The sequence below is a fragment of the Tiliqua scincoides genome, chromosome 3 (genome assembly GCF_035046505.1).
Source record: "Tiliqua scincoides isolate rTilSci1 chromosome 3, rTilSci1.hap2, whole genome shotgun sequence".
Lineage (NCBI taxonomy): Eukaryota > Metazoa > Chordata > Lepidosauria > Squamata > Scincidae > Tiliqua > Tiliqua scincoides.
This window is the reverse complement of record NC_089823.1, coordinates 157,800,452-157,825,329: the sequence shown is the minus strand read 5'-3', so window position 1 is coordinate 157,825,329 and position 24,878 is coordinate 157,800,452. Positions and strand designations below refer to the sequence as shown.

At 43.3% G+C, this 24,878-nt stretch overlaps 1 protein-coding gene across 2 annotated transcripts in view; it reads left to right on the top strand.

Moving 5' to 3' along the window:
• PRKG1 (protein kinase cGMP-dependent 1) overlaps positions 1–24,878 on the top strand; it is an 837,851-nt gene that overhangs the window by 790,046 nt on the left and 22,927 nt on the right. The window lies entirely within an intron of this gene.

Here is a 24,878-nt window from a genome sequence, read left to right as displayed (position 1 = left end):
ATTTGAAATGTAAATTAATTCTTTTTTTCCCCGGCCCCCAACATAGTGTCAGAGAGATGATGTGGCCCTCCTGCCAAAAAGTTTGGACACCCCTGCACTAAATAAAATAAATCCTTGTAAGTCCATCCCTGGCCCTGTTTTTGTCCCTTTCAAGTGACCTTGAAAGAAGCAACGTGGCTCTTTCAGACTTTCAAACTTAGGTGAACACAGTGCTAGGAATGGGGTGGGCAAGGTTTGCAAGTTGAGAACACAGGCCAATACACATTTTGCTTCCTTAAATGTTACACCAATTCCTGGATATGTTTGGGGTACTGATTCCAAAAATGGCATCTGTTTTGCCCTATCACATCTAGTTTTGGAGACACGGCATAGCCTCTTTAGTGAATGGTTTAAGCAGCTTCCTCATGAGGAAGCCTACACCATGTCTTCTTCATGAGGAAGCTGCTTGAACCATTCACTAAAGAGGCTATACTATATCTCCAAAGCTAGACGTGATAGGCAAAACGGATGCCATTTTTGGAATCAGCACCCCAAATTCATATCAAACTGCCATAAAGTTTGGGAAAAACTTTTCTGACTCTCAATTTTGTAGACCTGTGGAATGGTTCTAGACAAATCAAAAATACACAATGAATTCAAGACATGACTGAACCTTTCTGCCCTGTTTGACAGATTGGCTGAAATTAAAGTCTGTTGTCAAGACCCTGCAAGCCAAGCCATTGATTCTGAAACACTTTACTTCTGCTATTGTCCTGATGGGTTAGATATAGCTTTATGTTGCAATGCCTGGCATTAATAATAATAATAATAATAATACAGGTATTTATATACCGCCTTTCTTGGTCTTTATTCAAGACTTTATTCAAGGCGGTTTACTGGCATTAAGCTGTAAAACAGGTGCCATCAGAGAGGTTCTGTAATTGACTTGCTCTGAACAGATTTTCTCAATAAATGCACACAGAGCTCTAGGTTCCACTTCATCAGAGTATTTCATCCAGCATTTTCTAACCTGTACTCAGTCAACTTTTCTGAGTTAGGGCACAATCATAACACACCCTTGGGCTGGCACAAGTCTCTTGCATCAGCCTGGGCGGATCACAAATGTACCATAAAACACGTTTGTGACTCCTTTCGAGTTGGAGAGGTGGGAGCAAGGACATGCACCAGCCTCCCCATGCCAGAGCAAGACCCCAGCTGGGTGAGTTCACACCGGTCAAGCTCAGATAGCACAGGGGTTTGGGGAGGGTGGGGAGGAGGTATTTTGGGATGTAGGAAGCTGGGCAGTAGGCAGATGATAGGGAAGCAGGGGCAGGGCCAGGATCCAGCACTTATGCCCAATCCTAGACTCATTCCCAGGCAGCCCAAGGCAGCTCTGAACTGCTCCAATTTGCATCACCTCTTTGGGTGGCACAAATCTGAGCAGACTCATTGGGGCTGCTTTGGTTCTATCCAAGGTAAGGGGGATTATTTCCCCTTGCCTTGGGCCAAGCCACAGCCAGCCCCAAACTCTGGATACAGTGCAAGCCTACTGGCCTGCTTGTTCCAGCACAAGTTAGGATGGCGCTATTAGTCTTATAAGCATGTGTAAATTAGCTGACTGGAAATGCTCAAGATTACGCATGGGCTTCCTATAATTTTTCAGTCCTAAAACTTAGTGGTGGCTTCAGAAATGTTCAAAAATGTCACCATCACAAAGTTCCACTGCAATCACCCAAGATCAATTATTTAAATGCCACTAGCGCTTCATGTTTTTCAGACTAAGAAATAAGCGCAAACAGATAGAATAGCTGAACTATAGCTTATGGCAGTGTTCTTCAACCTGTGGCTTGTGATCCCAATGGGGTCATGAAGCCACATTGGGGGCTCAAGGCAACCTTTCGATGCCTGTGCAAAAGAGGGCTTGGATCCAATCCAATCATGGTGCTGCCTTATTAAAACTGAGTTCTTGATATAATCCTGCACATCTTCTTCTTGCTGTCCTGCCCCACAACTCCCAAGGCTGACGCTGCTCAGGCTGCTATCTCACAGGGTTGTTGTGAAGACAAAAGAGGTAGGAAGAAATGGGGGGGCTGGGGAGGCAAGGGGTAGGCAGATTGGGTCCTGGGAGGAGGTGGGACTGGTTATGGGTTGCCAGTCTCATATTTTATTTGTTTACTTATTGAGATCATGGCACGAAAAAGGTTGAAAACCACTAGCTTATGGTTTAAATAAACACTATTCTGAAAAAGGAGCATTTGTTCCCTTCTGGATCAGCTCCAAAACTAACAAAGCTATGTTCACGTAACTTTACTAACATGCCTGTGGCTTTCCATGCCTTACAGCCCAATCCTGTGCACATATTCCAGTGGCACAGCATGCTTTACAGCTGTTGCAGAGTTCAACATGCCACATACAGCACAACCTGACTGCTGTCACAAATTGTGAGCAGTGGTGGCCAGGTGGCAGAGGCCTCTGCAGCAGCTCCAGTGTTGATAAGTTGGTGCAGAGGAGCAGGTGCTGGGTGGAACAGGAACAAGGCAGAAATGGGAGCATGTTGAGTGCTGGGAGAGAGTGGTTATGTGCAGTATCAGTTCTGCCAATATCCTATCCTCCTTCCTGGCCTTGATCTACCTTACTTGGGTCTACTCGGATTTGCGCCAGCAACATTACCAGCACAAGTCTGGGTAGACCCATTGGGGCAGCAAAGGCTTACCCTGGGGCAAGGGAACAGATATTCTCTTACCTGGAGGAGACCTCTGTGACTGCCCCTTCCCATGCGCTCTAGTGGTGCGGCTGCACCAGTGGGGGGATTTTGATAGCAGTGGCATCGCTAGGAGGGGGTGCAGGTCGCAACGGGCAATGTGCCGGGGGGGTGACGCACTCTGGGGGGGGTGATGCCCTAACATCGCGGTATTAGGGGCTACCCCATCATACCATACACTGTGGATGCAGAATGTCCAGCGGAATGCAATGCAAAAAACAGAATTGAAATAGCTCCTTTCCTTCAAAAGTTATGGCCAAAAAACCGGAAAGAAAAATGAATGGATCTCTATGGAAAGTGAAAGTGAGCCGTAAGGCGCGTTTACTCACGAGTAGGCGTACTTGCCATAGTCTGTTGGAAAGGGCAGACTGAGAGGACTCCAGAATGGTCCTGATCCAATGAATGCAGCCCCCAAAAACACCTGAGAAGGAGGTCCCTCCCTCCCAGCTGCGTGTCTGTTGAGCCCTATGGAAAGCAAAGCAGCCTCACATCGCGTTTACTTGCAAGTAGGCAGACATGCCTTGGCTGGTGGTCAGGCCAGGCAAAGGGGAATGGGAGGACATCAGAATGGTCCCGATTCAATGGAACTGGAGCACAACAAATACTCCAGAAGACATCTCCCCCCCCCCCCCCAATAAAAAGGACAAAAAAAAGAGGCTTGAACTGGTAAGGGAAAAGTTTTCTATTTTGCACTTGCAAAGCCAGGTGGGTCTTTATCTTGATATGCCTGAAATGGAAGAACTTTAAACTGGGCACTGGGGAGGGCTGAAAATCTCACTGATTCTTTTTTTTTGGGGGGGGGGGTTGTTATTGCAGGCAGACTACAGAGTAAGCCCCATTGACCACTATGGGACTTACTTCCGAGTAAACATGCATAGGATTGGGCTCACAGGCTGCAATCCTACCCACACTTTCCTGAGAGTAAGCCCCATTGACCACAATAGGACTTCCTTCAGAGTAGATTCACTTGGTGGAACAGGACTGGCTCCCCCTTATTTAATTATTTCTTTTCTTTTCTTTTAATTTATTTAGAATTATTTATTTTAATTTGCTTGATGATGTCACTACTGGCCATGACATCACTTATAATGGGTCCTGGACAGATTGTCATTCTAAAAAGTGAGTCCCAGTGCTAAACGTTTGAGAACTGCTGCAATAAGGTGTTAGTAAGTTCACGAGGTATGTGTGTGTGAGACTCTAGTTTTCAAAATCACTAAAATCAGAGTTTGGAGAAATAATGCCATCATGTTATATATCAATCAATGCGTAATTTCATGCAGAATGCAATGAAGCAAAGCACATTGAAATAGCTGTGTTCTAACAAAAGGTACAGCCAAAAAACCAGTGGGGGCAAGGCGATGGTACATCACCACGCCCACCACCTGGGGCATTGTCCCGCCCACTGCATGGGGTGACACGCAGGCTTCCTGCACCGGGTGACGCATATCCTAATGATGCCACTGTTTGATAGCAGGCATATCACTTTTGGATAATTGCAACATACTGTATGCAGAGCTGCTCTTGAAGTCCATCTGCAGGTTACCATTAGTAGAAAATGGTGGTGCAAGACTGTTAACCAATCAGTGAGACTGTAAATTAGGAGGTTTTGGGGTAATAATGGATGGGAGACACTTTCATCCCATACCCCATGAATGAGCTTTAGTATTTCTCTTCACTTTCTTCCACAAAAGGAATGGCACTAGCAGGGGAAATATGGAGTTGAACCAACTCTCAAAGAGAAAAGACCAAGCTCTACACATCTGGCCCAGAGAGATTGTGAACTCCATACACCACCATGAGGAAATTGAGAAATGTGTGTTAAGGTGTCAGTTCAATCTTCCATGTAGAGTTGGTGATCTCTGCATTGGGACTACAGACCCTGTCCTGCCTTTTCCAGCCTTACCTTCCTTCTCCAATTTGTTATTTTCAATCATCTACTTATAAACAGAGTTTATAACCTGGATTTTGGTATGAATTTGTAATTTTTCTAGACAATAGTTTATTTGTATGCAAAGATTGTACATGTTCTTTAATGATAGATGTACTATGCTCAAACCAGATAAATTCATTTACTGCTTAAAATACGTGATGTTCCTGTGCTTGGAATTAATATTTATTGCTTCTGTTAATCCTGAAGTTCAGCTGCTAGGATTAATATAACTCACTACGTGTTCTTTTTAGCCTGTCTGTATTCTCAATGTTGCTATAAGTAACAGCTGTTGCTATTTTTGGCTGTTCAAGTGCATACGTTCTGAAAGTCTGTGGAAGCTGGTGGTATCTCTACATAGTAAGAAATGAGACTTGCATTGCTGATATTGGATATTGTGATTAACTGGATATTATAAATCCTGATAAAGATACGTCATAATATTATTGTGCAGAGTTGAGCTTATCCTGCCTGGAAATCGGGTGTGCTTTCAGATCCATTCTGTCATAATCTGTGATGGAACATTCACACATCATTAGATTAGACCAAAATGTGCTGAATGTGGAGCTTTCTGAGGGTCCAATCCTATCCAACTTTACAGCACTGGTGCACCCACAATGCAGCCCCAAAGTAAGGGAACAAATGTTCCCATACCTTGAGGAGGCCTCTGTGTCTGCCTCCCCACCACAGGGTGAAGTGCATGCCCCACTGGCACAGCTGCATTGGCTCTAGAAAATTGGAGAGGATTGGGCCCCAAGTCAAGCATATATATAAGAAATCCAACTTGAATCTGCTACAAGATCACACATGCTTCAAATGTAAAGTTAATGCAGTTGAACAAAAAAAAACTTCCATTAACTACAGAATTAGGTCACAATGTCAGGAAAGTCTATTTTTCACCCAAAAGGAAAAAAAAAAAGCATTCTAAATAAATAGAAAAAATAGACTGGCCAGGGAAATAGAGTAAGCATAGATGTGTTTATTCTACACTAAAATTCTTCTCCAAAGCTACCACAGTTCTGTACATAGGATTCTATGAACTATATAAATTGTGCAAGTTAGCAGCAGTTAAAATCAGGCAAGTACCCAATTACTTCAATTACACCCCAATCCTATTTGGACAATGTGCCCATGTCACGCTGATGTCCTATAGACACCAGCATGGTATCCATCATATCCTAAGCCCATCTTGACAATGTCATACCAACAACACACTGATACTGGTGCAAAATGCGAAGTCTGTCCTGGCAGAGCAATGCTGTTGCATCCCATTCTAGTAACACTCCAGCATCCATGGAAAAATGGCATGGCATCCTGCCTTCATTACATCATTGCTGTATCATTACCGTGTATCATTACCATGTCATCAGCAGATTGTCTATGTGTCATCCATGTGTTACCATGAAGTCAGAGCATCATCCGTGTGTCATTGGTGTGATGTCCAAGGAGCCAATTACTGCATCCAATTAAAAAATGAACAAAAGTTCCTTTACCCTGAGTAGACCTCCCTGACTGCCTCTCCCACCATAAGATGCAGTGTGCACTCCATTGGTGCAGCTGCATCAGTGGGGGAAGGGGTTTAGATAGAATTGGGTTGTTAGACAACTCAAAAGAAAGTAGTACCTCTGGAGAAGCTCCAGCAAAGACGCTGAGTGAACCATGCACACACTGACTGAATGAAATAAGATCAAGAACAGTGCAGGACAGTGGTTTCCAAACTGTGAACCATGGTTCTACTAGGAAGCCACAGAAACCTAACAGGGGAGCTGTGGAATCCTCATGAAAAATCTGTTGCCCTATATAATGTATAGGATTGTAGCTGTAATGGGGAGCTGTGGCCAATGGCCCATTAGGTCAAGGGAGCCATCAGTCAAAAAAGTTTGGGAACCACTGGCGTAGGAGAATATTGCTCCTAATTTTAGCACCTCCTAACCTAAATGTTTTTATGTACACTGGTTGGCTACCTCAGTTATCTAGCTCAGTGGTTCTCACACATTTAGCACCGGGACCCACTTTTTAGAATGAGAATCTGTCAGGACCCACCAGAAGTGATGTCATGACTGGAAGTGACATCATCAAGCAGGAAAACTTTTAACAATCCTAGGCTGCAATCCTACCCACACTTACCCAGGAGTAAGTCCCATTTACTATCATTGTTAAAAGAATATGCATAGTACAGTAGCTTGTTAAAAGTACAGGTCTGTAACATTTCCCCAAATGCAGTCACATACCATGGTAGCATTAAGTCTAATACATTAAAATACTGAAATAAATGGGGACCCACCTGAAATTGGCTTACGGCCCACCTAGTGGATCCCGACCCACAGTTTGAGAAACACTGATCTAGCTCCTTACAAAATTGATTTTACAGTAAAATTAAAGTCAGGCTATAGGTCTAAATCTCTGACAGTGCCATCCTATGCATGTCTGCTCAGAAGTAAGCCCTGGTGTGTTCAGTGGGGCTTGCCCCAAGGAAAGTGTGTAATACATTACAGACTGAGCCATGCATTTAGAAATCCTAGAAACGAAAGAAGACTTCCAGTTAAAGTAAGTATTGGGGACAGTTGTATTTTCTTAAACTTCAGAGGTTAGAAGTAATTGTGTGCTTTCATAAATGGTAAGCAGTTCTGGTGAAGAATGTCTCTTTTCTCCTATGTATCATATGAATATCCTCCCAGATTGTCACTAATCCTTAGTGTGATTTTTTTTGTTTGTAAAATGGTCCCTTGGCTTGAAGTGATGCAATGGCTAACATGACATGCGACATAGTGCAGCTGCCTCATTAACAAGATTTGGCAACTCTGACAAACCTGGGGTCATGGCTGTTTACATAGCTTTACACTTTGCTGGTTCTTTGGCAGCCTCTCCTACCGATGATATTCTGCACGTATACTGCAGATCACACAGTAACACTGTGAGCCTCAACTATTCTAGATCACTTCAGACTGCAGGTGGAGAAATCACATGGGTGACCGCTGTGCCAAGGGCTGCCCCATGATATGAAATGCCCAAGACATGCAGTGCTTTGTACCAAATGCCTGTTGGCTTACCAGCTGCCACCTCCAAAGCTCCTCCTCTTCCCATTCCCTGAATCTGAAAAGGAGGAGCAGAGGAGAGGAAGTGTGAAGAAGAGGCATGTTGGAGACACTCACCAGTGATTCTTCTCTGCTCTGCACCTCCTTTTCTGTTCAATTCCTAGTTTCTTTTTTTGAATCTAGGAAGCAAGAGGAGTGGTAGCAACAGGGCAGGTGAGTGAAAGGAGTTGGGCAGCAGGCACCCACCCACCCTGCAAAGCCACCACTTGAAGCAACAGCTTCAGTGAGCCTCATAGATGGGCCAGCCCTGTCTATCCACAGAGAGAGGGATTCTAGCCCTGCCTTCCTCCTAACTTGGGGTGAATGGGCTGAATGGGGTTGCACTCCCCCTGAAGGAGCAGGTCCGCAGCTTGGGGGTCCACCTGGACTTGCAGCTGTTCCTGGATTCCCAGGTGGCGGCTGTGGCTAGGGGGACCTTCGCTCAGCTTCGGCTGGTGCGCCAGCTGCAGCCGTACTTGGATCGTGCAGACCTGGCCATGGTGATCCATGCCACGGTGACATCGAGGTTAGATTATTGTAAGGCGCTCTATGTGGGGCTGCCCTTGAAGACGGTTTGGAAACTGCAACTAGTGCAGAATGTGGCGGCCCATGTAGTTACTGGAGGTAGGCAGTTCGACACTGTCGGTCCGCTTCTCCAGCGGCTGCATTGGCTGCCCATTTGTTTCCGGGCCCAATTCAAGGTGCTGGTTTTGACCTTTAAAGCCCTATACTGCTCTGGGCCAGGGTATCTTAGAGATCGCCTACTCCCGTACAATCCAGCTCGTCCTCTTAGGTCATCAGAGAAGGCCTTTTTACAAGTGCCGCCACCTAGGGAGGTACGTGGGGCGGTGGCAAGAAATAGGGCCTTCTCAGTAGTGGCACCAACGCTATGGAAGTCCCTTCCCCTTGACTTAGGAATGACTGCGTCTCTTGAGACTTTTTGGCGAGGCCTCAAGACCCTTCTGTTTAAACAAGCCTTCTGAGTTCTCAGCCTTTTTAACATCTTTTCAACCTCTTTTAATATTTTTTTACAGGCCTGATTCTTTTATGATTTGCTGCTCTATGCTCTTTTTACCTGACTATTTTTTATCTGACTGCTGTTTTTATATGTGTTAATATGTTTTTATTTGTTTTAAATCTGTTTTAACCTGTCGTAAGCCGCCTTGAGTCCCTCCGGGGAGAAAGGCGGGGTAAAAATAAAGTTATTATTATTATTATTATTATTATTATTATTATTATTATTATTATTATTATTAACTTGCTGATTTTCCTATGGGAAGATACTTTGTTTCACAGGGAACCTTGCAAAAAGTACAATTGCTAATCTGAAGTTATACCATCCAGTAACAGCGATCTCTTGTCTTCATACATTAGGTTCTCCATTGGGTATGAAATGCACAACTTCAGAAACTGACGCTATCTGTTCCAAATCATTTTTACCATGTTTTGAATTTTTCCTTGACCTGCCCTGACTGGCCCATAACAGAGCTTACTAGAAACCTAAGATTGTTAGATTTATCTTATCATTCATAGGGCCCCTTCATTTGACCATTTTTGGATAATGATATAGGAGTTCAGTACTTGTATGGTGAAATGTGCTGGTAAAGTGACAGCGGGTAAGCAGAGCCACCAGCATATAGTCAATGAGTGTGGGTAGAGATGTTAATCTCTACCAGTAGGGGGAATTGTAAGATACATTGTTGCTAGTTTATAGCCTTGTGAGTTGCCCTCTCCTACTTTGACTAGACTTCTCATTAGTTTCTTTTTCCTGTTTTCTGGTTCTGCCTATGCAACAGTGTTTCTTTCATTGTTACAGTAAAGTTCTTAACAAAACCCAGCTTTGCTGTGTGTGGCATTGATTTAGGCTGCAATCCTAACCTCACTTTCCTGAGAGTAAGCCCCACTGAACAAAATAGGACTTACTTCTAAGTAGACCTGGTTAGGATTGTGCCCTTATTCTCTCAGCCTTGCTAAAAATGTGGTCACATTTTCCCCCATCTCTAGTTTCTAATCTACCTTGTCACTTTACCTCTTTGTTAGGTGCTTTGAATATACCTTGTGGATATCCAAGGACCAAGAATGAGTAACTAATCTCTTTGCATTGTTCCTTTAGAAGGCTCCCTGTTAAAATTTCCTCAAAATAATGTTTTTTAAAATGTAGTTGTTGCATTCTAAAATCACCCATACATTTTCCGTAGGACCCTCTAAGCATTCTGGGATGAACAATTCGTTATAGAAAATAACAATTTGTTATAGATCAAGTTGTTATTGCTTTCTAATAGCATGCAGGTGGTGCCTGATCATCCATGGATTTTTCATCCATGGATCTGACTCAACACAGATCCCCCACTCCGTGTTGAGCCCTGATCAGGCCCGACCTGAACCCTCCAAACTGAGGCCTCCCCAGCCATCAGAAGACCTTCTGGGGCCTCTGGAAGGCCAAAAATCACAACTTCCGGTTTAGCATGCCCTGACCCGTGGATTTGATTATCCGTGCAGCCACACACCAGTGTCTCCAGCAGTCTCTGTTCCAGTAGTCTCCAGTAGTCTCCATTCATTCAGTCCATCAGTCAGTCCATTTAGTCAGTCCATCCTCTTTCCGCCATGCACCTTCTTTCCATTCTCTCCAATTTTCTTCCAGTGTCTCCAACCTCCTTCCTTCTACATCCACCCACTCTCTCTTCTCCAGTGCTGCTTGAAAATCTTATTGCCTCTAGTGGCTGCAGCTGTGCAGCACACCCACTGCTAAAAGCCAGGTTTTTAACCCCATGCTTCCCAGACTTATCAGAGCACGGGACTTCTGTTGACACTACCCATAACACCCTATCTCCTTGAGGCATCTTGTGTGATAGAATGAACAGTAAAGTTGGCTAAATTGATTGCTCTGTCACGTTGAGTAGTCCATGTGGTGTTATGCTGGAGGTGGACACCCAAATACTTGAAGTTCTTAACTTGTTCTGTTCCCCCCCTTAATTATCCAATTCTGAGGCTTCCATGTTTTAGAGAACACTAACATTTTTGATTTTTCAAAGTTCAGTTTCAATTTATTAAGAGCCAGATACTCAAGAGTTCTATTCAGTGCTCATCTTAGCCCAATATGGGAGTGAGAAAGCAATACTGCAACATCTGCATACAAAATATTAGTATACTTTAAGAACCCAATTTGGGGTAATGTCCCTCAATTTGGCTTAAAAAAGGAGCAAGATCGTTTAAGAAAAGAGTAAACAAAGATGGGGCCATGATACATCCTTGCTTAACACCTATATCGGTTGGTATTTTGGGAGTCAATTCACCAGATGATGTACATCTAATTTGGCAGTTTGTCCCAGTATACAAATTCCTTATGAGGCATAATAGCCTTGTATCAATGTTCATTTTAATTAATTTGTTCCAAAGTAGATTCCTATCAATGGAGTCAAAAGCCCCTTTGAGGTCCAAGAATGCTGTATAGAATTTCCGATTTGGCTTAGTAGTATATTTCTTCATCATGTGAACTAACACTAAACAGTGATCTATGATAGACGCTCCCTGGCAGAAACCAATTTGTTCTGGTTCTAAAATCTTCTGCTCCTCCATATAAACATTAAGTTTGGACAGAAGGTATTTTGCGTAAAGTTTACCTGGTATTAAGAGAAGACTTATTGGTTGGTAATTCGCCATATTTGATTGGTCTCCTTTTTTATGTATTGGCACCACCAATGCATTTTTCCAATCTTGTGGGATTAGGCCTGTCTTGTCAATTATTGTAAACAAGGAGGCAAGTAAGGGAGTCCACCATTCTATATCTGATTTTAATACCTCTGCTGGAATCATGTCCATGGGCCTTCCCAGACTTAAGAGAAGAAAGCTCTTTGATTCCTTCTGTATTTACAGGGGACCAATTTGGGGCATCCATCAAACCTATATCAGAGGTTCCTGTGCTAAGTTCTTCACCCTGATAAAATAGGTTTGAAAAATGTTGCTGCCACCTCTGGGGAGGGATTACAGATGGACCCATAGTATTATCTCGGAGAGAACGCGAAACAATAGCCCAAAATAATTTGCTATCGTTATGAGTTACTGACACTAAAAGTCTCCTCCATTGAAACATGGCAAATTCCACATCTTGTGCATTTCCATTACTCATGCATGGGCTCTTCGGGGCTCAGAAAAGTCTCCAGAGGTGAGGGGAGCAAAGCTGCCCTCACCTCTGGAGTGGGCACGTGGATCTGATCTGTGGCTAACTGAGGGCCCGATCCTATCCAATTTTCCAGCCCCAGTGCAGCCACAATACAGCCTTGAGATAAGGGAACAAATGTTTCATACTTTGAGGAGGCATCTGTGACTGCTGCCCCACCACAAGATGCAGTGCATGCCCCATTGGCACCACTGCACCAGCCCTTGAAAACTGGGTAGGATTGGGCTCTGAAACTGCTCTTGTGGGATCTGCAGGTACTGGACCCCCCTGTACTTTTTTAAGGTGCCTTGAATCTATATTTGACAAAGGTGGGGCGTACCTTAAAACAGATAAATAAAATGGAAGCTAGTACCTAACCTGTCACAAAGCTATGAAGTGATCACTGAGGTCTGTGTACTTAGTGAACTACTCACATAACCACTTTCTCATATGCGCCAAAGGAAAAATAGTAAAAATCAGAATAAATCAAGACACCTAAAAATGGCGTGAATTAACCCAAAGAATGCCCGTCATTCATCTCATTCTTTATATTTGCAAGCAGTGCATGCAGATTTTCTCAGAGGATGTAATAGGATTGGCTAATGACACACCACTTACAGCACTACTAATACATTTTTGTCACAAATACATAGCACTTCTCCAGCAAATTAATTGAGACAGCTGGGTTGTCAGATTTGTCACTGCCTCACCATGCAGCAGATAGCTTTTGGCCAAATAACTGCATTGTGTATTGCGTGAATACGGATGACTAGAATATTTTCAGAAAAGGATGTCTGCCATTTAAATCCTTCCACGTGAGTGAGAATTAAGGGGTTGTGTCCTCAGAACCCGATTGTGATATTGATTTGTGAATTGTTATAAACATTTTGTTTGAAATGTATCGGGAGACACTGCCAGTCTTCAGCCAAAGCTCTTAGAGGCGCTTAAAGAAGATAAAACATTAAAATGTAAAAGTAAAACATTCAGAAATCAGTAATTAAACGAAGTATCAATATCAATAATTCATTCATTAATTCATTTACCATTATTTATACCACCCTTCCGCTAAAGAGCTCAGATTGGTGTACATGATTCCTTCTGTCCTTTTGTCCGCACAACTACTCTGTGAGCTAAGTTACGCTGAGAGATAGCGACTAGTCCAAAATCACACAGGAAGCTTCATGGCTGAGTAGGGATTTGAACTTAGATCTTCCAGATCTAAACGCAACAGCAGAACCACTCATAAAATACTAATGTAAAGATATTGTCCTGCAGACATACTCCTGGTTCTTGGCTAACCGGTTCACAATTGGGATCCAGCTGAGATAATTTGCACTTTCTCCCCACAACCTCAGCTCTCCCAGGAGCAAATTCTTTTCCTCGCCTCCAGCTGTGGTTAAAACTGTTCAGCACTAGTGGTATTAATGAGGGTTTTCTTTAAGCCAGGTTCTGAACCTGTAGTATGAAGTAAGTTTGAGCTGCTTAACTTGTGGTTTGTGGAAAGGGGTGGGGAAGGGGATTTAATTTAGGGAAGGAAGTTGCTGTGACCATAATTTTTAACAGTACTATATATTTTACTCGCATTTAAAATGGTGATTGGGGTTCACTGTTGGCCCAATCCTACTAGGGCCTTACATCAGAACTTGTGTTCAAGCAGCGTAAGATCCTTTACAGCTGTTGCAAAATGTGACATGCGAGACAGCGTGGCTGCTGCCACCCTGGCTGCCATCACAAGCAGCAGGCAGTTGGATTTATGTGCCAGTGGCTGGAGAAACAGCCCCATCACAGGTAAGACAGGGAGAAAGGGGTAGATGGGAGACGTGGGGGCAGAATGGGGCAGAGATCAGAGTGGGGATGAAACCAAATCAAATCCAGGAAGGGGGTAGTGTTGGCAGCAGCAGTGCTGCCGATATATTACTCCCCTTCCCAGCCTTGATCTGCCTTCCGGTGCCCATTTGGACTTGTGTCAGCTATATAGTTAGAACAGGTTCAAGCAGGCTTATTGGTACAGTGAAGGCTTACCCTGGAACAAGGGAACAAATGTTCCCTTATGTCAAAGAGGCCTTCGCAGCTCAAAACTCCCCTAAAGGATGCAGCACATGCCCCATTGGCACATGCTCATCAGTGCACAGGGAGTTAGATAGGATTCAAGTCACATAAGATTCAGATGACCAGGTAGGCAAAGCCTGGTGCTGTTAGAGAAGAAATACAAGCAACTGCCTTTATGAATGGCCAAAGAAGGCTCAGGTTTAGTTAAATATCCATGCAGCCTTTTTAAGTGTGATGGTGTGTGATGAAACAAGGCATGTCATGAAATAAATGGACACAGTTTTTCTCATGTTTCAGCTTGTGCTGGCTAATTTATTTTTAACCAAGGATTAATTTTGCTCAAGTCATTAGACTGCAGGCCATTTGAGAATGGAAAAAAAAAGTTCTTATATTCTATTTGCACGTCTCATATACACTTATGCCACAGCAGATATTTGAACAGCAAGGTTACTTTTAGAGCTTCATTATGCATGAGAGACCATCCCTTTACAGGAAACAATAAAGTGAACGTGCACAGACCTGAGCTTTGAGCAGTCTCGCTCAGATCAAGCACCGCTGTCTGTTTGCGTTTTGGTATTCAGTCCATGTCCTGCAGAGGTAGACCTTTGTGTCCAAGCAACAAGGGGACCTTTTACGGAAGCTAAAAAGTGCTTTCCAACTATGGTGCATATGTGGAAATATAGTAATATGCAAAAACATGAATTTGGACTCATTATATCAATATTTGAAAGTAACATTATTATTATTATATGTGTAAAGCAAGTATTCCTGGAGGGAGAAAGACACAATTAGAAATATGCGAGACTTTCATATCTGATTGTTTTCCCAGCCATTACTTAAGGTTGACATTAAATACAGTGATGTGTCCTTCAGAGAATCAGTACAATTACTTTAACATTTAACCTAATGTGCATTACAGGTGTGTATGTAGTATCCTGGTCTCACTACAAATTCAATAAGAACTGGACACAGTGGGAAACAATCCCTTTTAGTCAGTATACAAGAGTGAAATTTTTTCACTGCAGAAAACAATTAAGGACTCCAAAATTTTCTAGGCCAGATTTTTCAACCAGTGATACTCATACCACCAGTGGTACTTGAGGTGGTGTCCAGTGGTACATGTGGGACCTCCAGACCCGTCACCTGGCAGCAAGACCAGCAACTCAATGCAACAAGCACTGGTAGGAGGCTCAGCTAAGTGGGCAGAGCTCCAGTGTGCACTTTTCGGGTGCTTGAAAAAGCCCTTCCATCTGCCCAGAGCCTCTTATCAGCGTTTGTTGCACTGTGTCTCCCAATTTCAAAGTAACTGGCAATGACATCATGTGATGTGGTACAGCTGAAGGACAAATGAGAAACGATGCTCTAGCCCATATCTCCCTGCACTGACAAACCTATCCCACTCCCAATATTACACATATGAATGAACTCCAAACTTCCAAATTCTGGTGAAAAGAAAATTAAGAGCAAATTAAGTGCATGTAAAAAACCTTCACATGTTGTCTTCTTGTTGAATCATTTATTCCAGTTGCAAAATTTGTGTTTATGATAGCAGAAGTGGACATGCTTCAGTGCAGAACTTCAGCATCCCTTTCTATATCATGCTATTTGAAAACAAAACTTGTACCTACTAGATTTTCATGATGTCAGATTTTTCTTAATAAACCACTCTGTTTTATTGAGTCTGCTTCAGGGTTTCCATTTGTAGTGACCCAGAATGCAGAAGGTGTTGTACTTCCTGATGCTTGTCAGAAATATAAATCATTTTTTTTACTCTTCACCCCCTAGTAAAAGCTACATAAGCTTTGACATGCTTGTCTTACACAGTTTAGGACTGATGAATTCTAATAAGTTCAGGAAACTGAAGATGGAAAGCACTCCTTCAAATTACTTAGGTTTTGCACATATTGCTTGCCAGGCCTAACCATTCAGTAACATTTCAGCTCCTGCTTGTAAAAAAAAGCACAAAAGTTGTTTCAGAAAAGTTGGTAGACTAGGGGCGCAATCCTATCTTGCGCTGTAAACAGCATGAGATAGGGCTGCAAAGTGGCTCAGCCAAAGGTAAGGGGAAACTCTTCCCCTTACCCCGGGTAAACCACTGCAGCCCCTATGGGTTTCCTCAGACCTGCGCCACCTCAGGAGGTAGCACAAGTCCAAGGAGAGCAGAGCGGCTTGGAGCCACTCTGCGCTGCTCGGGAATGGGGGTTGGGATGCGGCTTAATAGCCGGATCCTAGCCCCAACTCCTGCTCACTGCCTGCCCTGGGACCACCCGCTCTCCCCCCACCCCAGAAAGCCTCCTTCCCACCTCCTCTCTGCCCACCCCAGAGCTCTACATCGGCAAGCCGCCAATGCACCTCTGTTTGCTGGTACAGCTTGCTCCTGTGGAGAAGCAAACATGCTTTACGGCACATTCACAACCCTCCTAGGCTGGTGTTGCATTTCTTACTGTTGGCGTAAAAACCTTCATGCTTAAACTTTGCAAGTATTATTTGAACTAATGTGTTTATCTCCAATTTCTAACAATTGGGGTGTACAGACTGTAAGGGAGGAGCATACCCATTTAGCTTATCCTTGAATGATTGTGAAATTCTTGTGCCTGGATCCAACTAGAGGTTATTCTTTTGTGCATTCAGGATCCCCACATGGACCCCTATCTGGATGGAGAAATGTACACAATAAATGCTGTAATGTAAGCAATTTCATACCCTGATCTATTAGCTACACAAAGCCCAGTTAACAGAGCTGCAACCTCACCAATGAGGTTGGAGATCTGGAGGAGAATTGGTAAGCTGAATTCAGCCCTAGCCCAGCCGCAGCCTTTCTTCTGGGCCAAACAGCTGATGGAAGGAATTCTGTTGTCATTTACTAGTCTATGTACACACAGCTTGAGGTGCTGTGTCTGTGCTGTGCTGGAACATGGCCTTTTGCCTTTCAGTATGATTTCAATTTTAGTGTTTATCATTTTCCATTTTTGCTGGTGCTGTTAGCACTGGCGTCACTAGGGGGGTGCGGGGGTGTGTATGGGTAATGTGCCGGTGGGGGGGCACGCCCTGGGAGGGTGATGCGCTAACTTTGCAGCATTAGGAGCTACCACATCATGCCATACACCGTTGGATGTAGAATGACCGGCAAAGTGCAGTGCAAAAAATAGAATTGAAATCACTCCTTTCGTTCAAAAGTTATGGCCAAAAAACCGGAAGGAAAAAAATGCATGGAGCCCTATGCAAAGTGAAAGTGAGCCGTACTGTGCATTTACTCGCAAGTAGGCATACTTGCCATTGTCTGTCAGAAAAGGGCAGGCTGAGAGGACTTCAAGGATGTCAGAATGGTCCTGATCCAATGAATGCAGCCCCCAAAAACACAAAAGGGAGAAGGAGGTCCCTGCCTCCCTCCCAGCTGCAGTCTATTGCAGGGCAGGAGGTCTGGTCTAGAGGGTAGAGCCTCCGAAGATAACATCCGAAGGTCACCAGTTCGAGGCCACCGGCACCGTGAACGGCGGGACCTTGAAGCAGCTGACAAGCCTAGCCGAGTTATGCTGAGTTATTCCACCTGCTCCTTGGCCGCTGTCAGCCTGTGTGGGAGGAAAATGGAGGCCAGAATGCGATACGAGATCATTAAAGATCCATCTGAAATGTTGTGGTTCTTGAAAGACAGAACCTTCTTCAATTGTAAAAATCCCTATTGGGATTTAGTATAGCCTGCCTATGTAAACTGCCTTGAATTAAAGTCTGAGGAGAAATCTGAGGACCAAGAAAGGCGGTATATAAATACCTGTATTATTATTATTTATTATTATTGAGCCCTATGGAAAGCAAGCAGCCTCACGTTGTGTTTACTCATGAGTAGGCAGACATGTCTTGGCTACTGGTCAGGTCAGGCAAAGGGGAATGTGAGGACACCAGAATGGTCCCGATCCAATGGAGCTGGAGATGCTCCAGAAGGCAGCCCCCCCCCCCCACTAAAAAGGACAAAAAAAGAGGCTTCAGCTGGTAAGGGGAAAGTTTTCTATTTTACACTTGTGAAGCCAGAAGGGTCTTTATCTTGATATGCCTGAAATAGAAGAACTTTAAACTGGGCACTGGGAGGGCTGGAAATCTCACTGATTCTTTTTTGGGGGTGTTATTGCAGGCAGACTACAGAGTAAACTCTATTAACCGCTATGGGACTTACTTCTGAGGAGACATGCATAGGCTTGAGCTCACAGGCTGCAATCCTACCCATACTTTCCTGAGAGTAAGCCCCATTTACCACAATGGGACTTACTTCTGAGCAGATTCACTTCGTGGAACAGGACTTGCTCCCCCTTATTTAATTATTTTTTTATTTTAATTTAATTATTTATAATTATTTATTTTAATTTGCTTGATTATGTCACTTCTGGCCATGACATCACTTCCAATGGGTCCTGGACAGATTGTCATTCTAGAAAGTGGGTCCCAGTGCTAAAAGTTTGAGAACTGCTGCAATAAGTTGTTAGTAAGTTGACACAGGGGTGTGTGTGTGTATGTGTGCATGCGTGCGTGTGTGTGTGTGTGACTACAAGTTTTCAAAATCACTAAAATCAGAGTTTGGAGGAATAATCCCATCATGTTATATATCAATCAATGCATAATTTCATGCGGAATGCAATGAAACAAACCACATTGAAATATCTGTGTTCTAACAAAAGGTACAGCCAAAAAACCAGTGGGGGCAGGTCCATCACCACACCCACCACCTGGGGCGTTGCCCCACCCTCTGCATGGGGTGATGCACAGGCCTCCCACACCGGGTGATGCGAATCCTACTGACTCCACTGGCTGTTAGCACTTTACAACCCAACCTAAAACTTACATTCTCTACTTACCTCCCTACCACCCTAGGAAAAACAGTTCTGTTTTTTTTTCCCCCATTTTCTAAAAAACATGCACTTATTTTTATGTGAAACTTCAGTTTGTTACAGCACCTCATGAAATAATGAGTAGTTTTTTGTGCTCAGTCAGAAAGAAAATATTTTCCCCAAGCTCCCCTTGTTGAAGTTTTGTATGTACCCTGTACTGCATACTATGTGTTATACCTTCAAAAGCTTTAAAACAGAACAAAAATTAGTCCTGCATTTACTACACAATGCATTTAGCATTGCCAAATTGTCCGGGCTGTTCTCAGAATTATGCATTCAATAAAAAGAAAACAGCTGCCAACATGAATAATTTCAAACAAAAACCAGTACGCCATCCATGCTAGTAATGCAGGCATTACAAATAGGATTTGTTTTCTTTTGTTATTTATTTTTTATAGCTGAATAGTTTGGTGACAACCAGCCAATACATAAACAGAGAATCGCTGACAGCAAGTATTAAAAAAAAAATAGAAATAAAAATGAAAAACAAACATTGCCACCTAATTTGAATCGCAAGTGTTTTGTTATATAAGGCTACATTTGTTTTTGATATCTCATATGAGCATCCGCCACTACTGCCACTAATTTTGTTTCCTTTGAATTATAATAAATATTTCTAATCCCCTGTGTGGTTTACATAGCAATAGATGATAAATTATTTTATCATGAAGAATCCAGCCAATCAGGGCATGATGAGGTAGCTCCTTCCTCACACAGAAACTTTAGAAATGCGTCATTGCCATTCTTCCCCCATGCTGGCTGTGCAGCTCTTGTGCTGGGAGCACTGCAGCACACCCATCATTCATGGTAAGGCAAGGCCCTCTTGCACCTCAGAGTGAAGGCAGGTGTGACATTTGAAGAGCAGAGGGACTTATTTGCAAGTGGCCTCCTCACATCTAAGACAAATGTACTGTATTCTTTTCTGTCCCAGGCCAACCCCTAGAATCAGCACTTTGATTCAGCAGCTCCCAAAATACACTTGGATGTCTGTTGAGGAATGCTCCAGTAATACCATAGAGCTTTGGTTTATAGCTGGTATGATCTTGTGATTAAAACTTCATGTGCAGTTGCCATGAGAAACCTATTATAACCCTCTTGCTTTTCTCCCATTGAAGTCAATGGCACTTAAAAGTGCTTACCTTTTGACTTTCACTTCTGCTGTCTTTATTCAACAAATTCTGTTATACGTTTAGCATTATTAGTTAGCTGCAGTCAACAAACCACTGCCTCTAAAGTGTTTTCACTAGCTTTAAAGGATTCATTTAAAGCGGGGTCAGGTCCCCATTGGGGTTACAAAGCCTTAGTTATTGGGTTGCGCCAATTTACAGGAAAGAAAAAGGTTGAAAACCACTGAACTAGAGCACCACCAAGTAAGGGGAAGGCTGTACCCCTTCAGGTACCAGGAGATTGTGAACCAATCCTGCTCAGGTTCTTAGCAATTGTACTAAATTAGCTTTCACTATTGCTTTCACTAGTGAAATAGTGAACACTCACACAGTGAAATAGCTTTCACTATTACTTCATGGTAACTCTTTCTGCTCTCTCTAATGACAATATTTAGTTACAGTTAATAGTGCTGGGGGCAGGGAGAGGGCTGGGTGGGGAGTGGGCGTTGATGGGGGCAGACTGGGCAGATAAGGTCCCAGGAGGGGTGGCAGGATTGACTGTGAGTTTCCAATCTCATACTGTATTTATTTTTTTTATTTTTTATCTTTTGATTGATTGATTTGATAGTCATGCACATTGGGGCAGAGAATCAAAACTTTACATATAGGCTAATGGGTTCTGAGCTGTCTGAGACAGATCAGGAAAGGAATATTGGGGTCCTTGTGGACAGCTCGATGAAAGCGTCGACCCAATGTGCGGCAGCAGTGAAGAGGGGTAATTCCATGCTTGGGATCATTAGGAAAGACATTGAGAATAAGACAGCTAATATTGTAATGCTGTTGTACAAATCGATGGTGAGGCCACACCTGCAGTATTGCGTCCAATTCTGGTCGCCACATCTCAAAAAAGATACAGTGGAGATGGAAAAGCTGCCAAAGAGAACAACCAAATTGATTACTGGGCTGGGGCACCTTCCCTATGAGGAAAGGCTACAGCTTTTCGGCCTCTTCAGTCTAGAAAAGAGGCGCCTGAGGGGGGACATGATTGAGACATACAAAATCATGCAGGGGATGGACAGAATAGATAGACGCTCTTTTCCTTCTCACATACTATCAAAACCAGGGGACATCCACAAAAGTTGAGTGTTGGGAGAGTTCAGACAGACAGAAGAAAATATTTCTTTACCCAGCGTATAATTAGTTTGTGGAACTCTTTGCCACAGGAAGTAGTGATGGCATCTTACATGGATGCCTTTAAGAGGGGATTGGACAAATTTCTGGAGGAAAAGTTCATTACGGGTTACAAGTCATAGTAGGTATGTGCAAGCTCTTGGTTTTAGAGGCAGGCTGCCTCTGATTGCCAGATGCAGGGGTGGGCACTGGGATGCAGATTGTGTCTGTTGTCTTGTGTGCTCCCTGGGGCATTTGGTGGGCCACTGTGAGATACAGGAAGCTGGATTAGATAGGCCTTTGGCCTGATCCAGCAGGGCTCTTCTTATGTTCTTATGATTGATTGACTGGGGTTGTGGCACAAAAAAACTTGGAAGACCACTGATGTAGGAGGGACTTACTAGGTGGGTATATCACCTGATCAGCAATTTGCTGGGAACAAATATTCTGACAGGGTAGGAGAGACCCACGCAATCAGCCCTACCCATTTAGTTTGCAGTATTCACACAAAGTCCACAGAGTGTGAATTGCTCTACTTGGAAGCAGCTCCCATGCTAATGGCTATCTGTGAGTTGAACTTAATCCTAGAAAAGCAGGTTCAAATCCCCAGTCATCCATGAAGCTTCCTAGATGCCCTTGGGCCAGTCATTATCTCTCAACCTCACCCACCTCATAGGATTGTTGTGAGGGCAAAAGGAGGGAACACTATCCTGAACTCCTTAGAGGAAAGGTGATACAAATATGTGAACAATAGTGTAATTCTCTTAGCTATCACCATCTTTGGGCACAATCCTAAAGGCGCCTTATGCCGGCCCAAGTCCCTTGGGCCGGCAAAGGAGGGTCGCAAACGTGCTGTAAAGCATGTTTGCATCTCCATGGGTAGGAGCCGCATCGGCAGGCAGAAGCCTCTACGGCGGCTCCCACACCTCCACTTGTGTCTGCGCACTTGTGGCACAAGTGCACAAGTGGCAAAGGTAGGCATGGGGGGCGTTTCTGGGTGGGGGGGAGGGTGGGCGATGGGCAGCGCCAGGGGCAGGCACTTGGTTTGCTGGGGGCGGGGCTGGGACCCGGCGGTTATGCCGGATTCCAACCCCCATCCCCGGGGTGAATGGAGCAACCTCCAGAGGTGGCGCAGGTCCGAGGAGACCCATGGGGAGCTCAGCCCTTACGCAGGGGTAAGGGGAAGAGCTTCCCCTTGCCTCTGGCTGAGCCGCTGCACCCAACGAACCTGTATTGGATGCAGCGCAAGCCTCCCGGCTTGCCTGCTCCAGCGCTGGTTTGGATTGCGCCCTTTGTGAACTAATGAAAGGACTACAAATGAATGGGAGTTGGTCTACATGACATCTAACCTCAGTAAAGTACCATTTCAATGTGGAGACTATTACATCCAACCTATCTTTCCTTATTTGCCACATGGATCCTTCTGATCACATGAAAAGTATCCTCACTAGCACCAGAAATTCTTACAGATGTCTGCTGCTATGGAAATTTTTCATAACAAAAGAAATCTACTGGCAAGCTGTACAATATTTATTATTTAGTATTTCCCCCTACCTTTAACAATGCATTGAAATGACTACCAATGTGTAACATAATAAAAGTTTCAAACACATCACAAAATTAAATTATTATAACCAGTAGCAGCTGAAACAGTATAAGTGAATTATAAAACCATGAACACTTATAAAATGTGCAGTCAGTGAGAATACCTTCTGAAATTTTGTTTTTAAAAAAGTTTTAATCTTATGCTTCAAAACTGCAAAGAGAAACAACTAGACCTCACTAGGAAATGAGTTCCACAACCGAAATGCCATCACCAAAAAGACCATGGTGATGTTACATCAGGGAATGGACAGCAGCTTTATAGAAGCATCTTACCACATAGATAAAATAGCATGTAGCGTTTTAACCTACAAAGCTTTGTGCCTTTTTGCAAATAATTGTTCACTGAGACTCCAAGAACTACAGGTTCCTAACTCAGCATTAATATTTCCAATGTTATGGCATTATCAGTAAGAAATTCCATCATTTATGTGAATATATTAAAACCAACTTCTAAAGAGGCTACTTATTATGGCAATTATTTTGTGAATCAAACTGTGAATTTCCCCTTCCCAGCTTTGATACACTTTTCTGGGTCCACTCAGACTTGCACCAGCTGTATATCTGGCACAGGTCTGAGAAGACCATTCACGCAGCAAGGAACCAATGTTCCCTTATCTGAATGAAACCTTCAGGGCTTAAAATTCCCTTGCAGGTTACAGTGCTCTGTTGGCATAACTGTTATCACCACATGGGAAGTTGCATAGGAATGGGCTGACTTATCCTGGTCTTAAGTTCAATGTTATTGAAGGAAATGCTGCCTGAATTCAAAAGATGATTCAGGCAGTAGACAACAAATGAACTGGTTGTCTTTCTTGTAGTGATTGCAAGAAAACTGGAATGAAAAAAACAAGTTTTCTTGCTCAGTTGCAGATTAGTGATGTCAGTCACTCACAGCAGAGAGTTGTTAAACAAATCAGGTGCTTGTCTAGGGCTGCAGACAAGCATACAGGATTTGAGTGGCCCAACTGCTGTGAAAGTGCACTCATTGCATTATGTTCAGATGTACAATTCTCTTAGCAGGACCAAGCTCAGGAAAACAAGCTCTGTTTTCTGATTTGTACAGAGGCTGGTTTTGAACAGTGGTGATTGGATGGTACCTGCTATATCACAAATCCATTTTTTCCTCCCCACGATGTAGGAGTTTTTAAACTCTTTGGAAATACAATTTCATTGTCAAAAAACTAATAAAGGAAGGATTGAACATTCAAAAGAATAAAAGTACAAGCAGGGCTTACAAAAAAAAAAATCAAAAACTTGGACTGTACCTGAGCAAATGGGGAGGGGCAAGTCAGACTACTAACTCACCATTCACATTGTTGACTGTTATTGACAGTCATGCATAGGATTGGGTTCAGTCTCTGTTATACAAATATGATATGCAAAACTGATCCATGGCAGGTGTCATGAATCCTGCCTGGCCTGCTGTATGAAATGAGTTTAACATTCCTGGTCTAAAGCATAGTGGGAAGGGCGGTGGAGAAGAAAAACACACAATGAATCCTGTAAAAAGTTATGTTTGCATGCACTCTGGTGATCACATCATATTTACATTTCAGTTATCCAGAATCAGGGTTTCATCTTGCTTGCTTTCTGATATCTTCAGTTACTTCAGTTTATAAGCTATTTGCTCAGTCTAACTCATCAATAAAAGAAGGCACAAGAGTTAGTTCCTTCTGTTGGCCCTCTTAAGATTTTCAGAAATACAGGATTTTTTTTTTAATGATACATTTAATTTCAAGTTAAAAGAGAAACTGGTCTACTTTATAGGAAAGAGAGGTGGATGACCTGAAGAATTTTTGAATTGACACAAGGACTCAAAACAATACAATATGAAGCTGATGGCACTCTGTTGCAATGGTCCTAGAACTAGAAATGAAGCCCATAAGGAGGTAGTCAGAGTTCAGCAAGAAGGGTGACTGGGGCTGTACAGGGAATGATAACAGGACTTCTAACAGGGCTGCATTGTGAGACCAAATATTAATGTTTACAGCACAATAAATTCTGCCTGCATCACCAACTGTTTTGCCATTTGCACTTTTATGAACTCAGTTTACGGGCTCGAGATGTTAAAATGAATCAGTAGCATTCACATTTATCTTCATGTAAAAGTTTTTGATTATGGTGATTTGGGGGGAGTTATTATGCCCATTGTTTGCAACTCATTGACTGTTTTG